The sequence below is a fragment of the Sitodiplosis mosellana genome, unplaced genomic scaffold (assembly GCF_009176505.1).
Source record: "Sitodiplosis mosellana isolate CC-2019 unplaced genomic scaffold, AAFC_SMos_1.0 Smas_scaffold_6116, whole genome shotgun sequence".
In the NCBI taxonomy this organism is placed as follows: domain Eukaryota; kingdom Metazoa; phylum Arthropoda; class Insecta; order Diptera; family Cecidomyiidae; genus Sitodiplosis; species Sitodiplosis mosellana.
This window is the reverse complement of record NW_022601357.1, coordinates 6,622-15,844: the sequence shown is the minus strand read 5'-3', so window position 1 is coordinate 15,844 and position 9,223 is coordinate 6,622. Positions and strand designations below refer to the sequence as shown.

General features: G+C 34.8%; 1 long non-coding RNA gene across 1 annotated transcript; it reads left to right on the top strand.

The window, feature by feature from the left end:
• The first annotated feature begins 5,095 nt into the window (after positions 1–5,095).
• On the top strand, positions 5,096–7,234 carry LOC129573832 (uncharacterized). Its single transcript, XR_008688639.1, has 3 exons — positions 5,096–5,206; positions 5,304–5,319; positions 5,425–7,234. It is a non-coding gene; the product is annotated as an uncharacterized LOC129573832 (long non-coding RNA).
• The last annotated feature ends 1,989 nt before the right edge of the window (positions 7,235–9,223 follow it).

The following is a 9,223-nucleotide window of genomic DNA, read 5'->3' as shown; positions in this document are numbered from 1 at the left end:
ATTGACACGAATTCCACTATTCAAAGGTTCCGTTATTGACAGGTTTTTGAGTCGAACCAAACATGATTTTCCATTATTGAGGGTAAAAAGAAACAAAAAAAAACCGAAGCATACATTTTTATGGGTATTTAATGGATCAAATCAAGCGATATAATAATGGTGAGAAGGAAATACTGAAATAAAAGTATTTTTTAATAAATGAATGAAGGAAAGAACGAAAAATGAAAAAAAAACAGTGAATGACAAACATTATTATTTGAATGTCCGAGAATGAAAACGCAACTTCTATTCACAACACATATAAGCGAAACAAAAATAAAAAATTTATTGAAATGAAACAACACAATCGAATTTTTTCAAAGTGTAACAACAAAAAAGATTTTTTTAAAGTGTATAATCGGTATGTAGTAAGTGTAACAACATACCGATGTTACACTTTAAACAAATCTTTTTTGTTGTTACACTTTGAAAAAAATTCGATTGTGTTGTTTCATTTCAATAAATTTTTTATTTTTGTTTCACTTATATGTGTTGTGAATAGAAGTTGCGTTTTCATTCTCGGACATTGATTTAGAACAATCAAGCAGTCTAAACAGTGACTCAAAATGAGAAAGTAAATGATACTCATTTCTTTCACTGCCAAATTGGCAGCGATAAATTCTGCATCTCATCAAACGAATAAATGATTTTCAAACTAACTATAAATATACTGAATTGCACGCGCCAATCGAGTGGATGTGTTTTTATTGGGAGCATCAAAAATTTATTTGGGCTCTCTGAATTTGGGCCGCGACACTTACGGCCGCCAGTACATTTTTGTTTGCGGCTGTAAGTGATTCCTGATAGCGGCCAAAAGTGTCTTCACAAAATGTACTTACGGCCGCTGCGTCCGAAAGTCCGTTTTGAGTGCGGCTGTAAGTACATTTCCCCATAATCACTTTGAGCCGCCGCGGCCATATGTGTATCTTTGATGCGGCTTAAGTTTATCGGGTAATTCGAATTGTATTTACAAATATATCTAGTAAGAGTACACCTTAACTCTCGCTCGTTCATTTCACTCTTTTGCAATATTATTTTAAAGATAATGAAATAAATTTTTAGTGCCAATACAGGTGGATAGGATAGCACAGAGAACCGAATGAGCGCGCGCGCGAATGAAGGTCCTCTGTGCTATCCTATCCACCTCTATTGGCACTAAAAATTTATTTCATTTTCTTAAAAAAAAAATGGTACGATCAACAAAGGTTCACTCGCGCGCGCTCGTTTGGTCCTGTGGAACTCCCCACCTTTGTTGATCGTACCATTTTCATTTCAATAATTGTATCTTCATCCGAATATAGAGTCTACAGTACCTTAAATAACGTAAAACCGCTTAAATTCAACGTGTAAGTCACGCGGCTGTAAGTGCATTTTCAGTGCGGCTCAAAGTGATTTCTGAGAAAAACATTTATAGCCGCGGCGGCCGTAAAGTATTTTTAACAGCGGCTATAAGTGTTTTTCTTATAAATCACTTTGAGCCGCGCGGCTGTAAGTGAAATTTGACTTGCGGCCGTAAGTGTCGCGGCCCAAATTCAGAACTCCATTTATTTGCATGAAATAAGCAATGATTTTGGCAGACGGAAGTAAAACATGATACTGAAATCAATGTAATGTACATTGTATTGCAGGATTTTTATGATGATCATTGGTTTTGATAAAGGAAAAAATATAGTTTTAAATAAAAAAGACACGGAAAAAAGACGAAAACAAATTTCGCCAAGAAATTTTTTCCACTATTCGGAGTTTCGGTTTTCCGTTATTAACAGGTCAATTTGTATGGAAGAGCTCAACGGCCAAATTTTTTTTTCCACTATTGACACGATATCCACTATTCCCAGGTTCCGTTATTGACAGGTTTTACTAACAAAAACTAAGACTTTTTTGTTCCGCCACTTTTTGATTTGGCCGCCATCTTGGCCTTGGCTGGCCTTTGAAAATTCAAAATATGGCCTTCTTTCCAATGATCACTGTGCCTAACCCAGTGAACCGATTTCAAACTTTTAGGTATCGTTGGAAAGGTCTTGAGGCCAGCTATCAAATGACATCTATTTTAATTTGAAAAAATCAAGTTGGTATGGTCTTATGGGCAGAATACCAAAAAAATGGTCACCTGGCCTTGCACAAATCGGCCATTTTCTCGAAAACGGCTCCGACGATTTTTTTCAAAATTGCCTCAGATATAGCTCCAAACTAGAGCTAAAATTTGACATATAGCTTATATCTGGCAAAACTCTGTTTTTCGAGAAATAGCCATTAGAAGTTGGAAAAAACATGAAAAATCAACAAAAATCAACTAAAACTAATTTTTGTTGCCGTGAATAAGGGCAAAATCATAACCAAAGTGTTTTTGCGTTCAGATGAATAAAATTCCTTCAGATACCAAGCCCTCACCAAGTCTTTTTATTCCACGCAATCAACAAAAAACACAAAAAAGTACTTTTCATGAAAAAATCAAAATCAAAAAAATTCATCATGAAAAAACTAAATATGTGATAGATTCTTAGTATAAAAGCGATATGTAATTTCATCAAAACAAAATGTGATTTCATCTGTCTGTCCAAAATCCAAATTTTATTTAACGAAAAAAAAAATTTAATTTTTTTTCCTCCAGTGTGCGACTCGAACTCGAGTCCACACACTCATAAGTCTGCTTTCCTACCTACGCGCTGATTTTGCTTTATTCAAAAAGGCGACAATGCTGGTTTCTAACTACAACATTTCATGTTTAATTTTCTTTGCCTCAATACACACCACTTTGTGTTTGTTTGGTGTTGGTTGGTTTCGAAAGAAAAAAAATTTCGGATACAAAACAACTGATATCAAATAAAAAAACTTCTTTCGAAGTAATTCCTCGTGACGAAAGCGAACACAAAACAGCTGATATCAATTTTAAAAAAATTGGATTTGCTTTTTTTGCATTCTTTCAACTAATTTCAGAATCGCTCCGTAATGATTTTTTGAAATTGATATCAGCTGTTTTGTGTTCGCTTTTGTCACGAGGAATTACTTCGAAAGAAGTTTTTTTATTTGATATATTGTACAACAATAAGTGAATTTGCCTTTTTTCCTTTGTTCTGTTTTATGCAATCAAATGTTTTTACATGTTCAGATGAAAATAGTGACGCAATTTATTGTTTGTTACGCGTTACTATTAGAAATAGTTTTTGATGAACTTTCGCTGCTTTTCGTTAAAAAAATCACGATTAAATTGCATGAAATGCAGTGTGATATACGAATACTTGTAGATCGAATTGATTTGATATTTCAGACTCGTTCGAATCGAGTAGCTACAAATCTTATCTAAATATTAGTTTTATTTTTTGTTACTAGAACAACGTCAAAATTTGTGTTGGTATATTGTGTTCCCACTTGGCATGTATGCCACGGTTTCCAATCCACTTCAAACTGCACTCGCTCTATCGATGCAATACGTAAATATTAGCAATTTATATATAATAAAAAAACGGATAAGATAAAACAGCAATTTCAAGTTGTGGCGTGTATGGTGCAGACGGATCGTCATTATTTTTATAATTGCGCTACATGGCTACTCATTATTTCTCCAATGAGTCCAGTGTCGCACATCACATTATTACTCATTACAACACTCGAACATCATTCCAAATTCCTTTGGTGCACACGTATAGCACTCTCGAAAATCCTGCCATATCTGTTATTAATATACCTTGTAGTAAACGCGTTCATAGTGTTTCACTGTAGTAGCGGTGTTACCTATTAAATTTTCTTGTAGTAATACTACAGTGGAATTTAATAGGATACTTTGCTACTACAGTGAAACACTATGAACGCGTTTACTACAAGGTATATTAATAACAGATATGGCTGATTTTTGAGAGTGAGCCTATTGCGTATAACCGTTGTTTTTTCATTCCATCTGAATAAATACAAAAGTGGTGTGTTGGGCTGAAGCCGTTTTCGAAAATGATTATTCGTTTATTGTGCGACTTTTTGCTCTTATTAGGAGCATCATCAGGCTGGAGAACAAAAATGTACACAAAAAACAATGAGTAAGTGTTAAAACAATTGGCAAGAGCCGAAAATAACCAAATTACGAACCGGTTACATCTGAATGTGAAATGTTCTTGAACGTATTCCATTTTTTTCTATCAATTTCCACAAATTGTATCAGCTACACGTGTCCATCAGAGGAATTTTGTTATTGACTAGGGGTTTCATTCAAGGCTTGAGAAATGTGAATATTTGTGAATTTTGTGAATATTTTGAATAAAATTTCCAAGATGGCGACGAATTCAAGATGGCGGCTGATGAGAACGCCTGAACTGTCAAATAAGAAAGACTGAATATCTGTGAATATGAGTGGATATTCTGAATATAGCTCAAAACACACCGGAATTCATGAATTTTTGAATAACAAATTCCCCTAGGTTATTGAGCTTCATTCAGTGTCTGATTATGATTACACTAAGCAACCACAGAGAAGAGAACTTATTTCCAATGTGTTTGGGAAACTTATTTAAAACCTAAGGGGATTTCTCACGAAAAAAATGAATGAATTCTTAAAAATTTTGAAAAATTCCTTCAATTCGGTCCGATTCGATCAATTTTTGTCAATTCGTGTAAATAAATGTACATTTACACTGAACTTTTGAATTATGCTTCAATGAAATTGTTATGGAAGTGAGTTTTGGTGGATCTCAACGATCGTTCAGAACTGCTCCCGGTTCTGGAAGTGGATCTTCAGGATGGGCCAGGGCAATGTCAAACCGGATCTGGTCCATCCTGAGGATCCACCAAAACCCAATTCCAGAATCGGGAGCAGTTCTGAACGATCCTGAGGATCCTCCAAAACAAATTGAGTGTCTCCTCTTTTTGGGGGATTTTTTTTTTCATTTTCGAAATTTGTTGCATAGTGTTAGTAGACCTCAATTCGTAAATTCCATAACTGAAAAATACCACAATTCATCAATTATACGTTACATGGCACGTGTCAGCTATTAGTAGATGAATGGTATAAACGAGGCAGCACCGCATAGGAAAGACCAAACGAATTCAAAGGATCTTCTAAAGAAGAACAAGAAATTTCTCTACTATCATTGTGCAACAGGTTAAAACTCTGTTTCGTTGGCAAATTAAAATGAATCTACTACACGGTTTGTTTTCGGTGCTATTTATCGTTGAATTTTCGGTAAGTTTTTTTCTTTTTCTTTATCATTTTCACTTTTATCCAATAAAATACGATATTTCTGTAGAACTGAAAGTAAACACGAAATTTCTTTTTCTAGGAACTTCAAGGAAAACGTAAGACAAATTTGGTTTTCGTACACGCTTTTTATGATTCCAAAAGATTTTTTCAGACTTTTATTATATTCAATTCGAAATTCCAACTTTTTTTCTAATGAACAGATGGCTTTTTCTCGCAAGCTCTTCTTAAGGGCGAAGTGATTGAAAACATGTCACAGGCAAAGTTTGTAGCTGGAATCCATATCCCCGCAAGTAAGTCTGCTTTAGAATCATTTTCATTTTCATTTTTGTGTGTGTGAATTTTTGTCCGAAAAATTCAAATATTCTATCAATTTTGCTAGGGGCTGACCACGCTTCAAAAATAGAAATGAAAATAATGCTAGATTTTATAATTTTTTTCAAACAATATATTATTTACAACTGTGAAATTTTTCGAACTTTCTCCAGAAACGATTCACTGTAACCGATAACTTTCAATTGTGCGTTGTTATTAAAACGAATATGGTCACGGTCGCGGAGGTGTAACGTTACTGACATACAAATGAGCTCATAACATGGCCACTATCAGAGATATTTCAGAAGAGTGAAGACAAAAAATGTAGATCGAGTATGGGGCAACAATAATCGAATCATAAAATGGAATTTTTTTTGGTTTTTGTAGAGATATAATCGTGTGTAAAAAACCTTGAAAATTCGCAAATTTTCATACATTTTTTTAACACCTTCTTATTCTTTTGCACATATTTAGCATAACAAGTACACAGACTGTAGAGTTCCTTGTATTAAATGAATTTTAGTATAATTAGCTAGAATTTATGCCTTTACTCTTTCTTGTTATCTATTATGATAGCGGAGTTATGAGCATGTGAAAAACGTCAGTAACGTTACCGTGCGCCGCGACCGTGACCATATGCATTTCTGTCGGTTTACTGTCAGAAAATTCATCACATTTTTGACCACCACAAAAGTATTGTTCATAGTAGATTATGGATTTAGTCAAATATTTGAGTTAACATACAAATGGTATTAAAATTGAATGATGAAAACGAATTTTGTAGATGAAAAATTCGCGGTTTCCCCCTAGCTATTTTGTGTGTGTGTTCATTTTTTCTTTTAATATTATTGCTTGTACTGAGAATGAAACGATTTGATTACATGAATACAAAGACCATCCAAATGATCCCAATAGCAACATGATGAGTAAGTGTACTGCATTTATTCTGTCGAAAACGGAAATTATCACGAATGCCCATTGTGTGGATGACGCTCCATATGTTTATGTGGTAGCTGGTACGAAAGTTGTATCAGGTGCAAACCAGAAAATTAAAATCAAAGTCGAAAAAGAGAACATTGCATGTCACCCTCATTATAGTCGTTTAATTGTTGGTGGATTTGATATTGCCAAAATTACACTGAAAACGCCGTTACTATCGAGAAATGCGACAAAACTTAAAGTCACTAAAGACCAGATAGAAATTCATGAGGAATACGCATTTTCGGGATTGACATTTGACATTGCCAAGATTACACTTAAAGAACCGTTGGAGTTCAACGATAACGTCGGCAGCATCGATTTGGTGGACAAAGATTACAAAATGAATGACCCGTCCGAAGTGGTCACTGTCTACGGTAATGTGGTATTGGATGGAACAATGAGAACGAGGCGTTATGATACGAAATATTTGAATGGCGCCATTTGCAAACCGAAAGTGCACCCCGTATTTGATGTAAATCATTTGATGTGTTACACTTTAGATGAAAGCATGGGAACTCCTTCTACGTTTGGAGGTCCAATGATTTCGAAAAAGAATAACAAACTCGTGGGCATGACCATAATTCGTTATCCTGATCAGCCAGTTATTTTTCAACCGATTGCACCGTTGCTTGATTGGATCCGGAAGCTAAATGTAAGACGTAATCAGAGAAGAAGAATATAGGCTTGAAAAAATGGGTTTTAGGCGCCTGAAAAAGCTGAATACCGTATCTTTTTCTGCCCCTGTCATTTGATGTTCAACAAAAGAACCGAATAAATTTGAAAATCTGGAAAAAATGCATTTTATTTTCCATTAGCCCATGCGGAGTTATATGATTATCTGACTTATATTACAACGAGGTTTTTATACAAACTTCCCATGTAGATAGCCGCCACACAGGCAAAAAACGAGAAAAAAGTGTAAAAAATGCCAAAACTATGATTCAATCATACAATTGAGGCTGTGAAAATTAAAATGGCAATACAGGAATAAACATTCTGAAGCGCATCAAGAAAAAAAAACTATGCTGCCCATGTAAATTCATGTTTCACTTTTGCGTATTCAGAACTCATGATTCATTTTTGCGAATTTTTTTCTTGATGCGTTTCAGAATGTTCATTCCTGTATTGCCATTTTCATTCTCACAGCCTCAATTGACACCCATAGAACGAATGAACAACTTATGAGCTCTTTATCCATAAGTGAGACGGAAAAAACTTTGAGCAGAAAACAGACAAATAAAGCTGCGAGCAATGTGTCACTTTTGCTACTCAGCATTGAGCGGAAAAGACGTTTTTGCATTTTTCTCGCTACTGAAAATAGATAACGATTAGGTCTCTTCGACATTATTGTAGAAAATAAAAAGAACCACAAATAAGTATAACAATAATATATCAATGATTTACAAAATTCGAAAGGGAATAATGGAAAATAAATACCATGTCAACAGCACAAGCAACCATAGATATCCGACGAGTACTAACACAAGGCCGCGTTTCGAGAGAGCACGTACCAATCTTAGACTCAAAAGCATTTATCGTAATTGCACTGAGCTCTATTACGAACATGCCAACCAATTGCCTACTGAATGTTCTCTTTACACATTTGAAAAGCGACTCAAGGAAATAGTTCTGCTCAATGATAAAATTTCCCTATGTTTCTATATGGAGCACATGTTTATGCTATATTTAAGCGACATCTTGACGCTGAACGCTGAACTATGAAACTTCCATATAAACTAAGGAATTTGACTTTATTCAACGAAATAAAAATTTTCAACTGACAAGATTTTGAAAAATAACTAGATAGTAAATTTGACTAGTAAAGATTTGACTACTACGATAACTCTAAATATTCTTCCGCCTGGGAATGAAGTTGTTGAATCACATTATTTGGTGATAAATCGGCATCTAAAACGATCAGGGGTGCTGGAAGAAGATGTTGTTGATGGATGAAAATGTCTTCATGCAGCTCGTGAAGAAGTTGCAAATATTCCAGCGAAATATTGGTTTCTTCATTACGCGCACGATTGTGGATCCGGTCAATGATTGTTTGAGGTGTCGAACGCAAGTACACGAAGGCATCAATTTTATGAGAGTTATTTTGTGTCACAAACTCATACCACTCGCGGAGGATGTGGTATTCAATGGGATGTATTGACTCCTATCGTTTTAAAGCTTCCAAAAAAGACTTTTGGGTGGTGATGACAGAACGTTCGAACACTCTAACTGCTGCTTCGGATGCGGTCTTTTGTGTTTGTATCATTGTCAGCAATGCATACATCTGGAAATGGAAGCTCCAGCGGGTTTTGTCTTCGTACATCAGTTGCAAGAGATTGTAGCTGTAGCGGGTGTGTGAGCTGTCAAAACAACAAGACGTCAATATTTTCTATCCGTCGATTGTTATTTTAATTTAATGTTTTTAAACAGTATTTTTATCTTTATCATCTCTAATTTTATATTGAATGTTTCATAAATGTCTCGTAAATCTGAACATTATCAAGTTTTCACTGTGAATATTGTATAAAATAAGTTTTAAAGTGAAATACGACCGATTTATGAACAGTAATCAAACACATAACCTCAACTGATCCGAAATGGCAAGTTTATAAAACTTTCTGAACGATTCTATTTTCGGCAAAGAAACACCAACAGAACACAAATGTCATGAGTCACAATGCAATGGTCAAAGACTACACGGACTAAAGT